The sequence below is a fragment of the Arachis stenosperma genome, chromosome 3, assembly GCF_014773155.1.
Source record: "Arachis stenosperma cultivar V10309 chromosome 3, arast.V10309.gnm1.PFL2, whole genome shotgun sequence".
Lineage (NCBI taxonomy): Eukaryota > Viridiplantae > Streptophyta > Magnoliopsida > Fabales > Fabaceae > Arachis > Arachis stenosperma.
In genome coordinates, this window is record NC_080379.1 from 137,419,189 (window position 1) to 137,435,702 (window position 16,514).

Here is a 16,514-nt window from a genome sequence, read left to right on the forward strand (position 1 = left end):
TGAGGTCCATGAGTGGGCTCTCTTGTTTGCTCCATCCTCTTTCTAGTGATGGGCTTTTGAGATAAATCTCTCCATCTTCCATGACTCGGGTTGGAAGCAACTGCCTTCCCTTTCCTCTTCCTAGAGGTTTCTCTGGCCTTAAGTGCCATTAATGGTTATAGAAAAACAAAAAGCAGAGTTTTTTTCCACACCAAACTTAAAAGTTTTGTTCGTCCTCGAGCAAAAGAAGAAAGAAAGAATTTGAGGAAGAAGAGATGGAGGAGATGAAGGTGTGTGAATGGTTCGGCCAAGGGGGATTTTAGGTGGTTATGATGTGTGAAAATGAAGGAGTGATGAGGGGCTTATATAGGAGTGGAGTGGAGAGGTAATTCTTGTAATAGGGGTTGGGTTTGGGAGGGAGATGGTTTGAATTTGAATGGGTGGGGGTAGGTGGGTTGTATGATGGTTTTGGAGGAGAAATGGAGGTGATTGGTAGAGGTTATTTTGGAGAAGAGTGTTATGGAAATGTGTGAAAAGAAGAGAAAAAGAGTTGGGGTAGGTGGGGATCCTGTGGGGTTCACATATCCTGAGGTGTCAAGGAATTCTGGTCCCTGCACCTTTCTGGCGTTTAAACACCCTCTGTGTGCCATTTCTGGCATTTAACGCCAGCTCTGCTGCCTTTCCTGGCGTTAAACACTAGGCTGATGCCCCCTTTCTGGCATTTAACGCCAGCTAGACACCCTTTTCTGGCGCTAAACGCCAGTCTGTCTGCCAATTCTGGCATTTAACGCCCAGAATACTACCAGATTGGGCGTTAAATGCCCATTCTACTATCCTTACTGGCGTTTAAACGCCTGTCCAAAAGGGTGTGTTGTATTTGATGCTATTTTTTATTCCGCTTTAATTCTGCAGCTGTTTTTGTGACTCTACATGATCATTGGTACACGAAATTGTGATACACAACTTCGTGCAGCTGACCAGCAAGTGCACTGGGTCGTCCAAGTAATAAACCTTACGTGAGTACGGGTCGATCCCACGGAAATTGTCAGCTTGAAGCAAGCTGTGGTCATCTTGTAAATCTTAGTCAGGCGGATTCAAATGGTTATGGGATTTGATAATTAAAAGATAAATAAACATAAAATAAAGATAGAGATACTTATGTAATTCATTGGTGGGAATTTTAGATAAGCGTATGGAGATGCGTTATTCCTTCTGGCTCTCCGCTTTCCTACAGTCTTCATTCAATCATTCATACTCCCTTCCATGGCAAGCTGTATGTAGGGGGATCACCGTTGTTAATGACTACCGTCCATCCTCTCAGTGAAAATGGTCCAGCTACGGATTACGTAGGGCTAATTATCTGTCGGTTCTCACTTTTGTTGGAATAAGATCCAATGATCCTTTTGCGTCTGTCACTACGCCCAACAGTCATGAGTTTGAAGCTCGTCACAGTCATCCCATCCCAGATCCTACTCGGAATACCACAGACAAGGTTTAGACTTTCCAGATCTCAAGAATGCTGCCAATTGATTCTAGCTTATACCACGAAGACTCTGATCTCACGGAATGGAAGGGTCTGTTGTCAGGAGAGGCAACCATGCGTCATGGACTAGGAATCCAAGAGATATACATTCAAGCTTGTTTTCATGTAGAACGGAGTGGTTGTCAGGCACGCGTTCATAGGTTGAGAATGGTGATGAGCATCACATAATCATCATATTCATCATGTGCTTGGGTACGAATAAATATCTTAGAATGAGAATAAGCATAAATTGAATAGAAGAACAATAGTACTTTGCATTAATACTCGAGGAATAGCAGAGCTCCACACCTTAATCTATGGTGTGTAAAAACTCCACCGTTGAAAATACATAAGTGATAAAGGTCCAGGCATGGCCGAATGGCCAGCCCCCAAACGTGATCAAGACTATCTAAGGATAATCCAAAGATGTAAATACAATAGAAAAAGGTCATATTTATACTAGACTAGTTACTAGGGTTTACAGAAATAAGTAAATGATGCAGAAATCCACTTCTGGGCCCACTTGGTGCGTGCTTGGGCTGAGCATTGAAGCTTTCATGTGTAGAGACTTTTCTTGGAGTTAAACACCAGCTTTTATGCCAGTTGGGCGTTTAACTCCAGCTTGTATCCTGTTTCTAGCGTTTAACGCCAGAATAGGGCAGGAAGTTGGCGTTTGAACGCCAGTTTGCGTCATCAAAACTCGAGCAAAGTATGGACTATTATATATTGCTGGAAAGCCCAGAATGTCTACTTTCCAACGCAATTGAGAGAGCGCCATTTGAATTTTTGTAGCTCCAAAAAATCCATTTTGAGTGCAGAGATGTTAGAATCCAATAACATCAGCAGTCCTTTTTCAGCCTCTAAATCAGATTTTTGCTCAGGTCCCTCAATTTCAGCCAGAAAATACCTGAAATCATAGAAAAATACACAAACTCATAGTAAAGTCTAGAAATGTGAATTTTGCTTAAAAATTAATAAAAATATACTAAAAGTAGCTAGATCCTACTAAAATCTACCTAAAAATAATGCCAAAAAGCGTATAAATTATCCGCTCATCAATCATCAACCTAAAGAAAACATAAACTAACAATGGAAAAGGAAATGAAAAATTAATTATCATAGATAAATAAGATTGGGTTGCCTCCCAATAAGCACTTCTTTAATGTTAATAGCTTGACAGTAAGCTCTTACAGAGCTTCACAGATACTCAGAGCATGATTGTGGCCTCCCAACACCAAACTTAGAGTTTGAATGTGGGGGCTCTGCTTGACTCTGTATGGAGAGAATTGGATGAATCTTAGTGGTTAGTGGACGTCTATTGAGGTCTTCCTCACTGGAAATCACTGCCTCTTCCTCCTCTATAGGTTCGGCCACTTTGGATATATTGATGGCTGGTGCACGGATTTGTGATCATCAACAATGGCTCCAAAGACTTGGTAGCGATCTCAAACGTGAATCACACTTAGTCACAACTCCGCACAACTGACCAGCAAGTGCACTGGGTCATCCAAGTAATACCTTACGTGAGTAAGGGTCGATCCCACGGAGATTGTTGGTATGAAGCAAGCTATGGTCATCTTGTAAATCTCAGTCAGGCGGATAATAATTGGTTATGGGAAATATAAAGAGATACTTGCTTAAATAATAAAGGATAGAAATACTTATGTAAATTAATGGTGGGAATTTCAGATAAGCGTATAGAGATACTTGTCCCTGTTGAATCTCTGCTTTCCTACTACTTTCATCCAATCCTTCTTACTCCTTTCCATGGCAAGCTGTATGTAGGTGGTGCGCGAAATTGTGAACAATACTTTTCACAACTCTCATAATCCCTGGTCATGAACTCCAAAAACTTGGTGGTTCAATTCCATGGCATTACACAACTTCGCACAACTAACCAGCAAGTGCACTGGGTCGTCCAAGTAATACCTTACGTGAGTAAGGGTCGATCCCACGGAGATTGTTAGCATTGAAGCAAGCTATGGTCATCTTGTAAATCTTAGTCAGGCAGACTCAAATGTATATGATGATGAACGAAAATAATATAAAAGATAAAGATAGTGATACTTATGTATATCATTGGTGTAAGAGCTTCAGACAAGTGTATGAAGATGCCTTCCCTTCCGTCTCTCTGCTTTCCTACTGTCTTCATCCAATCCTTTCTTACTCCTTTCCATGGCAAGCTCGTGTAGGGTTTCACTGTTGTCAGCAGCTACCTCCCATCCGCGCAGTGAAAGCTAATGCACACACTCTGTCACAGTGCTGCCAATCACCGGTTTGGTTCCCTCCCCTACCGGAATAGAATCACTCTTTTGCGTTTGTCACTAACGCCCAGTAGGTTACAGGTTTGAAGCACGTCACAGTCATTCAATCATTGAATCCTACTCAGAATACCACAGACAAGGTTAGACCTTCCGGATTCTCTTGAATGCTGCCATCAGTTCTTGCCTATACCACGAAGACTCTAATCTCACGGAATGGCTGGCTCGTTTGTCAGGCGAGCACTCGGTTGTCAGGCGATCAACCATGCATCATGCAATCAGAAATCCAAGAGATATTCACCAAGCCTCAGATGCTTGTAGAACAAGAATGGTTGTCAGTCACCTTGTTCATGGGTGAGAATGGTGATGGGCGTCAATCATCACCTTCATCATGTTGAAGAACAAGTGATATCTTGGTAAAAGAACAAGTGGAATTGAATGGAAGAACAATAGTAATTGCATTAATACTCGAGGTACAGCAGAGCTCCACACCTTAATCTATGGTGTGTAGAAACTCCACCGTTGAAAATACATAAGAACAAGGTCTAGGCATGGTCATGAGGCCAGCCTCCCAATGATCAAAGGATCTAAAAAATAATCCAAAGATGAAAATACAATAGTAAAAGGTCCTACTTATAGAAAACTAGTACATAGATGAGTAAATGACATAAAAATCCACTTCCGGGCCCACTTGGTGTGTGTTTGGGCTGAGCAATGAAGAAATTTCGTGTAGAGACTCTCCTTGGAGTTAAACGCCAGCTTTAGTGCCAGTTTGGGCGTTTAACTCCCAATTAGGTGCCAGTTCCGGCGTTTAACGCTGGGATTCCTTGAGGTGACTTTGAACGCCGGTTTGGGCCATCAAATCTTGGGCAAAGTATGGACTATTATATATTTCTGGAAAGCCCAGGATGTCTACTTTCCAACGCCGTTGAGAGCGCGCCAATTGGGCTTCTGTAGCTCCAGAAAATCCACTTCGAGTGCAGGGAGGTCAGAATCCAACAGCATCTGCAGTCCTTTTGAGTCTCTGGATCAGATTTTTGCTCAGGTCCCTCAATTTCAGCCAGAAAATACCTGAAATCACATAAAAACACACAAACTCATAGTAAAGTCCAGAAAAGTGAATTTTAATTAAAAACTAATAAAAATATACTAAAAACTAACTAGATCATACTAAAAATATACTAAAAACAATGCCAAAAAGTATACAAATTATCCGCTCATCACAACACCAAACTTAAATTGTTGCTTGTCCCCAAGCAACTGAAGATCAAATAAGATAAAAAGAAGAGAATATGCAATGAACTCCAAAAACATCTATGAAGATCAGTATTAATTAGATGAGCGGGGCTTTTATCTTTTTGCTTCTGAATAGTTTCCGCATCTCACTCTATCCCTTGTAATTCAGAATGATTGGCTTCCTTAGGAACTTAGAATCCAGATAGTGTTAATGATTCTCCTAGTAAAGTATGATGATTCTTGAACATAGCTATTTCTTGAGTCTTGGCCGTGGCCCAAAGCACTCTGTCTTCCAGTATTACCACCGGATACATACATGCCACAGACACATAATTGGGTGAACCTTTTCAGATTGTGACTCAGCTTTGCTAAAGTCCCCAATTAGAGGTGTCCAGGGTTCTTAAGCACACTCTTATTTGCCTTGGATCACAACTTTATTTCTTTCTTTTTCTCTCTTTTTTTTTTTCGAAAAAAAATTTTTTTTTTTTCGTTTGCTTTTTCTCTTTTTCTTTTTCTGCTTTTTCTTGCTTCAAGAATCATTTTTTTATGATTTTTCAGATCCTCAGTAACATGTCTCCTTTTTCATCATTCTTTCAAGAGCCAACATTCATGAACCACAAATTCAAAAGACATATGCACTGTTCAAGCATACATTCAGAGAACAAAAGTATTGCCACCACATCAAAATAATTAAACTATTATAAAATTCAGAATTCATGCAATTCTTTCCTTTTCAATTAAGCACGTTTTTATTCAAGAAAGGTGATGGATTCATAGGACATTCATAACTTTAAGGCATAGACACTAAGACACTAATGATCACAAGACACAAACATGGATAACCATAAGCATAAAAATCGAAAAACAGAGGAATAAAGAACAAGGAAATCAAGGAACGGGTCCACCTTAGTGATGGCGGCTCTTTCTTGCTCTTGAAGATCCTATGGAGTGCTTGAGCTCCTCAATGTCTCTTCCTTGTCTTTGTTGCTCCTCCCTCATGATTCTTTGGTCTTCTCTAATTTCATGGAGGAGAATGGAGTGTTCTTGATGCTCCACCCTTAGTTGTCCCATGTTGGAACTCAATTCTCCTAGGGAGGTGTTAGTTGCTCCCAATAGTTTTGTGGAGGAAAGTGCATCCCTTGAGGCATCTCAGGGATCTCATGATGAGAGGGGTCTCTTGTGTGCTCCATCCTTTCTTGGTAATGGGCTTATCCTCATCAATGGTGATGTCTCCCTCTATGTCAACTCCAACTGAATAACAGAGGTGACAAATGAGGTGAGGAAAGGCTAACCTTGCCAAGGTGGAGGTCTTGTCCGCCACCTTGTAGAGTTCTTGGGCTATAACCTCATGAACTTCTATTTCTTCTCCAATCATGATGCTATGAATCATGATGGCCCGGTCTATGGCAACTTCGGACCGGTTGCTAGTGGGAATGATTGAGCGTTGTATGAACTCTAACCATCCTCTAGCCACGGGTTTGAGGTCATGCCTTCTTAATTGAACCGGCTTTCCTCTTGAATCTTGCTTCCATTGTGCGCCCTCTTCACATATGGTTGTGAGGACTTGGTCCAACCTTTGATCAAAGTTGACCCTTCTAGTGTAAGGATGCTCATCTCCTTGCATCATAGGCAAGTTGAACGCCACCCTCACACTCTCCGGACTAAAATCCAAGTATTTCCCCGAACCATAGTGAGATAATTCTTTGGATTCGGGTTCACACTTTGGTCATGGTTCTTGGTGATCCATGCATTGGCATAGAACTCTTGAACCATCAAGATTCCGACAAGTTGAATGGGGTTGGGGTTAAGGTAGAAGTGGACTTGCACCCTTGAGAGGAATCTATCCATCTCCCATGACTCGGAGGTGGAAGCTTTTGCCTTCCCTTTCCTCTTTTTAGAGGTTTCTCCGGCCTTGGATGCCTAAATGGTTATGAAAAAGCAACGCTTTTACCACACCAAACTTAAAATGTTTGCTCGTCCTCGAGCAAAAGAAGAAAGAAGAGAGTAGAAGAAGAGAAATGAGGAAGAGGGGGAAGGTGGTGTGTTCGGCCAAGAAGGGTAAGAAAGGGTGTTTAGGTTGTGTGAAAATAGAATGTTGAAGAAGGGTATTTATAGGAGAGAGGGGGGTAATGTTCGGCCATGGAGGGTGGGTTTGGGAGGGAAAGTGGTTTGAATTGAAGGGTGAGGTTGGTGGGGATTTATGAAGGATGGATGTGAGTGGTGAAGAGAAAGATGGGATTTGATAGGTGAAGGTTTTTTGGGGGAAGAGGTATTGAGGTGATTGGTGAATGGGGAAGAAGAGAGAAAGTGATGGTGGGGTCCTGTGGGGTCCACAGATCCTGTGGTGTAAAGGAAAAGTCATCCTGCACCAAATATTGCTCAAAATCATGTTTTGAGCTATTTCTGGCGTTAAACGCGGGCTGGTGCCCATTCCTGGCGTTTAACGCCAGGTTGTTGCCCTTTACTGGCGTTTAACGCCAGTTGGTGCCCTTTTGGCGTTAAACGCCAGGAATGGTGCCAGACTGGGCGTTAAACGCCCACAGCTAGTATTACTGGCGTTTGAACGCCAGCTTTTCCCTCCAGGGTGTGCTGTTTTTCTTCCTGTTTTTCATTATGTTTTGCTTTTTTCATTGTTTTTGTGACTTCTTATGATCATCAACCTACAAAAAAGATAAAATAACAAAAGAAATAGTTAACTATAAAACTGGGTTGCCTCCAACAGCGCTTCTTTAATGTCATTAGCTTGACAAAGGACTCTCATGGAGCCTCAGAAATGCTTAGAACCGTGTTGGAACCTCCCAACACCAAACTTAGAGTTTGAATGTGGGGGTTCAACACCAAACTTAGAGTTTGGTTGTGGCCTCCCAACACCAAACTTAGAGTTTGACTGTGGGGGCTCTGCTTGGCTCTGTTTTGAGAGAAGCTCTTCATGCTTCCTCTCCATGATGATAGAGGGATGTCCTTGGGCCTTAAACACCAAGGATTCTTCATTCACTTGAATGATCAACTCTCCTTTATCAACATCAATCACAGCCTTTGCTGTGGCTAGGAAGGGTCTGCCAAGGATGATGGATTCATCCATGCACTTCCCAGTCTCTAGGACTATGAAGTCAGTAGGGATGTAATGGTCCTCAATCTTCACCAAAACATTCTCTACAAGTCCATGAGCTTGTTTTCTTGAATTGTCTGCCATCTCTAATGAGATTCTTGCAGCTTGCACCTCAAGGATCCCTAATTTCTCCATTACAGAGAGGGGCATGAGGTTACACTTGACCCTAAGTCACACAAGGCCTTCTGAAGTCATGGTGCCTATGGTACAAGGTATAGAAAACTTCCCAGGATCTTGCCTCTTTTGAGGCAGTTTCTGCCTAGACAAGTCATCCAGTTCTTTGGTGAGCAAGGGAGGTTATCCCTCCCAAGTCTCATTTCCAAATAACTTGTCATTTAGCTTCATGATTGCTCCAAGGTATTTAGCAATTTGCTCTTCAGTGACATACTCATCCTCTTCAGAGGAAGAATACTCATCAGAGCTCATGAATGGCAGAAGTAAGTCCATTGGAATCTCTATGGTCTCATTTTGAGCCTCAGATCCCCATTGGAACCCAGAGGAGATTGGTACACGCCCACTGAGGTCTTCCTCAGTGGCGTCCTCCTCCTCTCTTTCCTCTCCATATTCGGCCATGTCTATGGCTTTGCACTCTCCTTTGGATTCTTCTGTATTACTTGGGAGAGTGCTAGGAGGGAGTTCAGTAACTTTCTTGCTCAGCTGACCCACTTGTCCTTCCAAATTTCTGATGGAGGACCTTGTTTCATTCATGAAACTTTGAGTGGTCTTTATTAGATCAGAGACCATTGTTGCTAAGTCAGAAGTATTCTGCTTAGAACTCTCTGTCTGTTGCTGAGAGGATGATGGAAAAGGCTTGCCATTGCTAAACCTGTTTCTTCCACCATTATTGTTATTGAAACCTTGTTGAGTCTCTCTTGATTCTTCCATGAGAGATTTGGGTGATTTCTCCATGAGAATTGTAGGTGTTTTCCATAGGGTTCTCCTAGGTAATTCACCTCTTCCATTGAAGGGTTCTCAGGATCATAGGCTTCTTCTCAGATGAAGCTTCCTTAGTACTGCTTGGTGCATTTTGCATTCCAGACAGACTTTGAGAAATCAAATTGACTTGTTGAGTCAATATCTTGTTCTGAGCCAAAATGGCGTTCAGAGTGTCAATCTCAAGAACTCCTTTCTTCTGACTAGTCCCATTGTTCACAGGATTTCTTTCAGAAGTGTACATAAATTGGTTATTTGCAACCATTTCAATTAATTCTTGAGCTTCTGCAGGCGTCTTCTTCAGATGAAGAGATCCTCCAGCAGAGCTATCCAAAGACATTTTGGACAGTTCAGAGAGACCATCATAGAAAATACCTATGATGCTCCATTCAGAAAGCATGTCTGAGGGACATCTTCTGATTAATTGTTTGTATCTTTCCCAAGCTTCATAGAGGGATTCCCATCCTTCTGTCTGAAGGTTTGGACTTCCACTCTAAGCTTACTCATCTTTGTGGTGGAAGAACTTTGCCAAGAAGGCATTGACTAGCTTTTCCCAAGTTCAGTTCAGGCTTTCTTTAGGTTGAGAATCAACCTATTCTAGCTCTGTCTCTACAGCAAAAGGGAATAGCATCAGTCTGTAGACCTCAGGGTTAACCCCATTAGTCTTGACTGTGTCACAGATTTGCAAGAATTCAGCTAAGAACTGATGAGGATCTTCCATTGGAAGTCCATGGAACTTGCAATTCTGTTGCATTAGAGAAACTAATTGAGGCTTAAGCTCAAAGTTGTTTGCTCCAATGGCAGGGATAGAGATGCTTCTCCCATAAAAATCAGGAGTAGGTGCAGTAAAGTCACCCAGCACTTTCCTTGCATTGTTTGCATTATTGTTGTTTTCGGCTTGCCATGTCTTCTTCTTCCTTGAAGAATTCGGTCAGTCCTCTAAAGAGAGTTGTGCTTTGGCTTCTCTTAGCTTTCTCTTCAAGGTCCTTTTGGGTTCAGGTCAGCTTCAACAAGAATGCCTTTGTCTCTGCTCTGCTCATATGAAAGAGAAGAGAAAAAGAAAGTGTGGAATCCTCTATGTCACAGTATAGAGTTCCTGAAATGTCAGAGGAAAGAGAATAGAAAGAAGAAGGAGAAGATGAATTCGAACTTTAATGAGATAAGGTTCGATTGTGCATTAGAAGGAGTGGTACTCCATAAATAGAAGGATGGGGAAGGAGGGAAGAGAATTTTCGAAAATTCATTTAAAAGATTTTGAACATTTTGAAAATTTGATAATTTTCGAAAATTAAAAGTGAAAAAGAAATCAAGTGATTTTTGAAAAAGATTTTGAAATTAGAAATTAAAAGATTTGATTGAAAACTATTTTGAAAAAGATGTGGTTAAAAAGATTTAATTGAAAAGTTATGGTTTTAAAAAGATGTGATTGAGAAGATATGATTTTGAAAACAATTTTAAAAGATATGATTTGAAAACAATTTGAAAAGATATGTTTTAAAAATTTAATGACTTGCCTAACAAGAAAAGATATGATTTGAAACATTTAAACCTTTCTCACAGAAAAGGTAACAATCTTGTGATGTTTCATCAAATCATTAATTGTTAGTAAGTATCTTTGAAAAAGGAAAGAAATTAATTTGAAAACATTTGATTGAAAAGATATGATTTGAAAAAGATTTGATTTTGAAAAACTTTGAAAACTTGAAAAAAAATTTGATTTTGAAAACAGAATCTTCCCCTAGCACCATCCTGGCGTTAAACGCCCAGAATGGTATACATTCTGGCGTTTAACGCCCAAAATGACCTCTTTGGGCGTTAAACGCCAACCAGGTGCCTGGCTGGCGTTTAAACGCCAGTCTGCCTTCTTCACTGGGCATTTTTGAATGCTCAGCTTTTTCTGTATAGTCCTCTGCAGTATGTTCTGAATCTTCAATTCTTTGTATCATTGACTTGAAAAGACACAATTAAAAATATTTTTTGGATTTTTAATAATCAAAATGCAAAAGGAATCAATTAACAATGCATGCAAGACACCAAACTTAGCAGTTTGTATACTACCACACTAACAATATGAGAATATGAGACACACAAAATGCTTCAAGTCAATAGAATTCAAAGATTAGAACACAAAAATCATCAAGAATTACTTGAGGATCCTTAAGACACATGAATGAATGCATGCAATTGACACCAACTTAAGATGAGACACTAGACTTAAGCAGGAAACATCAAATATTTTTGGTTTTTATGATTTTGTAAATTTTTTTTTTTGTGTTTTTCGAAAATTAAGTGGGAAAAGGTATCAAAATCCTCAATGAGAATTCCAGGAATCAGTGCAATGCTAGTCTAAGACTCCGGTCCAGGAATTAGACATGGCTTCACAGCCAGCCAAGCTTTCAAGGAAAGCTTCGGTCCAAAACACTAGACATGACCAAAGGTCAGCCAAATCTTAGCAGATCACTGCTCCAAGAGTAAAATTGATGAGAATCAACAAGCTCTTGTGGTGATAAGTTGAAACCTCGGTCCAATCAGATTAGACATGGCTTCTCAGCCAGCCAGATTTCAACAAATCATCATGAAACTCTAGAATTCATCTTCAAGAATTTCGAAAAAAAATAAATACCTAATCTGAGCAACAAGATGAACCGTCAGTTGTCCAAACTAGAACAATCCCAGGCATTGTTACCAAAAGCTTGCTCAAAACTTGAACAATCCCCGGCAACGGCGCCAAAAACTTGGTGCGCGAAATTGTGAACAATACTTTTCACAACTCTCATAATCCCTGGTCATGAACTCCAAAAACTTGGTGGTTCAATTCCATGGCATTACACAACTTCGCACAACTAACCAGCAAGTGCACTGGGTCGTCCAAGTAATACCTTACGTGAGTAAGGGTCGATCCCACGGAGATTGTTAGCATTGAAGCAAGCTATGGTCATCTTGTAAATCTTAGTCAGGCAGACTCAAATGTATATGATGATGAACGAAAATAATATAAAAGATAAAGATAGTGATACTTATGTATATCATTGGTGTAAGAGCTTCAGACAAGTGTATGAAGATGCCTTCCCTTCCGTCTCTCTGCTTTCCTACTGTCTTCATCCAATCCTTTCTTACTCCTTTCCATGGCAAGCTCGTGTAGGGTTTCACTGTTGTCAGCAGCTACCTCCCATCCGCGCAGTGAAAGCTAATGCACACACTCTGTCACAGTGCTGCCAATCACCGGTTTGGTTCCCTCCCCTACCGGAATAGAATCACTCTTTTGCGTTTGTCACTAACGCCCAGTAGGTTACAGGTTTGAAGCACGTCACAGTCATTCAATCATTGAATCCTACTCAGAATACCACAGACAAGGTTAGACCTTCCGGATTCTCTTGAATGCTGCCATCAGTTCTTGCCTATACCACGAAGACTCTAATCTCACGGAATGGCTGGCTCGTTTGTCAGGCGAGCACTCGGTTGTCAGGCGATCAACCATGCATCATGCAATCAGAAATCCAAGAGATATTCACCAAGCCTCAGATGCTTGTAGAACAAGAATGGTTGTCAGTCACCTTGTTCATGGGTGAGAATGGTGATGGGCGTCAATCATCACCTTCATCATGTTGAAGAACAAGTGATATCTTGGTAAAAGAACAAGTGGAATTGAATGGAAGAACAATAGTAATTGCATTAATACTCAAGGTACAGCAGAGCTCCACACCTTAATCTATGGTGTGTAGAAACTCCACCGTTGAAAATACATAAGAACAAGGTCTAGGCATGGCCGTGAGGCCAGCCTCCCAATGATCAAAGGATCTAAAAAATAATCCAAAGATGAAAATACAATAGTAAAAGGTCCTACTTATAGAAAACTAGTACATAGATGAGTAAATGACATAAAAATCCACTTCCGGGCCCACTTGGTGTGTGTTTGGGCTGAGCAATGAAGAAATTTCGTGTAGAGACTCTCCTTGGAGTTAAACGCCAGCTTTAGTGCCAGTTTGGGCGTTTAACTCCCAATTAGGTGCCAGTTCCGGCGTTTAACGCTGGGATTCCTTGAGGTGACTTTGAACGCCGGTTTGAGCCATCAAATCTTGGGCAAAGTATGGACTATTATATATTTCTGGAAAGCCCAGGATGTCTACTTTCCAACGCCGTTGAGAGCGCGCCAATTGGACTTCTGTAGCTCCAGAAAATCCACTTCGAGTGCAGGGAGGTCAGAATCCAACAGCATCTGCAGTCCTTTTGAGTCTCTGGATCAGATTTTTGCTCAGGTCCCTTAATTTCAGCCAGAAAATACCTGAAATCACAGAAAAACACACAAACTCATAGTAAAGTCCAGAAAAGTGAATTTTAATTAAAAACTAATAAAAATATACTAAAAACTAACTAGATCATACTAAAAATATACTAAAAACAATGCCAAAAAGTATACAAATTATCCGCTCATCAGTAGGGCATCACCGTTGTCAATGGCTACATCCTATCCTCTCAGTGAAAATGGTCCAAATGCTCTGTCACAGCACGGCTAATCATCTGTCGGTTCTCAATCAGGTTGGAATAGAATCCCGTGATTCTTTTGCGTCTGTCACTAACGCCCAGCCTTCAGGAGTTTAAAGCTCGTCACAGTCATTCAATCCCGGAATCCTACTCGAAATACCACAGACAAGGTTAGACTTTCCGGATTCCCATGAATGCTGCCATCAATTCTAGCTTATACCACGAATATTCTGATTAAGAAATCCAAGAGATATGCGCCCGGTCTAAGGTAGAACGGAAGTGGTTGTCAGTCACGCGCGTTCATAGGTGAGAATGATGATGAGTGTCACGGATCATCACATTCATCAAGTTGAAGTGCAACGAATATCTTAGAACAAGAATAAATCGAATTGGATAGAAAATAATAGTAATTGTATTGAAACTTGAGGTACAGCAGAGCTCCACACCCTTAATCTATGGTGTGTAAAAACTCCACCGTTGAAAATACATAAGTGAAAGGTCCAGGCATGGCCGAATGGCCAGCCCCCATGATCTGAGAACTAAACGTCCCAAGATTCAACGTGGTCAAAAGGACTACTAATACACTAGTAAAAAGTCTTATTTATACTAAACTAGCTACTAGGGTTTACAGGAGTAAGTAATTGATGCATAAATCCACTTTCAAGGCCCACTTGGTGTATGTTTGGGCTGAGCTTTATCTATCCACGAGTTGAGGCTTCTTTTGGAGTTGAACGCCAAGTTGTAACGTGTTTTGGGCGTTCAACTCCGGTTCGTGACGTGTTTCTGGCGTTTGACCCCAGACAGCAACATGGAACTGGCGTTGAGCGACAGTTTATGTCATCTAATCACGAATAAAATATGGACTATTATATATTTCTGGAAAGCTCTGGATGTCTACTTTCCAACGCCGTTAAGAGCGCGCCATTTGGAATTCTGTAGCTCCAGAAAAACCATTTCGAGTGTAGGGAAGTTAGATTCCAACAGCATCAGCAGTTCTTTGTCAGCCTCCTATCAGAGTTTTGCTCAGGTCCCTCAATTTCAGTCAGAAAATACCTGAAATCCCAGAAAAACACACAAACTCGTAGTAAAGTCCAGAAATGTAAATTTAGCATAAAAACTAATGAAAACATCCCTAAAAGTAACTAGATCGTACTAAAAACTGCCTAAAAATAATGCCAAAAAGCGTATAAATTATCCGCTCATCAAACACCAAACTTAAATTGTTTCTTGTCCCCAAGCAACTAAAAATCAAATAGGATAAAAAGAAGAGAATATACTATAAATTCCAAAATATCAATGAATATTAATTTTAATTAGATGAACGGGACTTGTAGCTTTTTGCTTCTGAATAGTTTTGGCATCTCTCTTTTTCCCTTGAAGTTTAGAATGATTGGCTTCTATAGGAACTTAGAATTTCAGATAGTGTTATTGATTCTCCTAGTTAAGTTTGTTGATTCTTGAACACGGCTACTTTTATGAGTCTTGGCCGTGGCCCTAAGCATTTTGTTTTCCAGTATTACCACCGGATACATAAATGCCACAGACACATGACTGGGTGAACCTTTTCAGATTGTGACTCAGCTTTGCTAGAGTCCCCAGTTAGAGGTGTCCAAAGCTCTTAAGCACACTCTTTTATTTTGGATCACGACTTTAACCACTCAGTCTCAAGCTTTTCACTTGGGCCTTCATGACACAAGCACATGGTTAGGGACAGCTTGATTTAGCCGCTTAGGCCTAGATTTATTTCCTTGGGCCCTCCTATCCATTGATGCTCAAAGCCTTAGATCCTTTTTACCCTTGCCTTTTGGTTTTAAGGGCTATTGGCTTTTTCTTCTTGCTTTTTCTTTTTCTTTCTATTTTTTTTCGCCAAATATTTTTTTTCGCAAGCTTTTGCTTTTTCACTGCTTTTTCTTGCTTCAAGAATCAATTTCATGATTTTTCAAATCATCAATAACATTTCTCTTTGTTCATCATTCTTTCAAGAGCCAACAATTTTAACATTCATAAACAACAAGATCAAAATTATGCACTGTTCAAGCATTCATTCAGAAAACAAAAAGTATTGTCACCACATCAATATAATTAAACTAAATTCAAGGATAATTTCGAAATTCATGTACTTCTTGTTCTTTTAAATTAAAAACATTTTTTATTTAAGAGAGGTGAAGGATTTATGGAATTTATTCATAGCTTTAAGACATAGTTACTACATACTAATGATCATGAAGTAGAGACACAAAACATAGATAAACATGTAACATAAAAATCGAAAAACAGAAAAATATAAGAACAAGGAATGAGTCCACCTTAGTGGCGTCTTCTTCTTGAAGGACCACTGATGTCCTTAAGCTCTTCTATGTCCCTTCCTTGCCTTTGTTGCTCCTCCCTCATTGATCTTTGATCTTCTCTTATTTCATGGAGAATGATGGAGTGCTCTTGATATTCCACCCTTAATTGTTCCACATAGTAACTCAAATCTTCTAAGGAAGTGTTGAGTTGTTCCCAATAGTTGTTGGGAGGAAAGTGCTTCCCTTGAGGCATCTCCGAGATTTCTTGGTGATGAGCTTCCTCATGCGTCCCTTGGGCTCCATGAGTGGCCTCTCTTGTTTCCTCCATCCTTTTCTTAGTGATGGGATTGTCCTCCTCAATGAGGATGTCTCCTTCTATGATAACTCCAGCTGAGTAACATAGATGGCATATAAGATGAGGAAAAGCTAGCCTTGCCAAAGTAGAGGACTTATCGGATATTTTGTAGAATTCATGGGAGATGACTTCATGAACTTCTACTTCCTCTCCAATCATGATGCTATGAATCATGATGGCCCGATCCACAGTGACTTCAGATCGGTTGCTAGGGGGGATGATGGAATGTTGAATGAACTCCAACCATCCTCTAGCCACAGGCTTGAGGTCCAGTCTTCTTAGTTAAACCGGCTTGCCTTTGGAGTCTCTTTTCCATTGAGCTCCTTCCACACATATGTCCATAAGGACT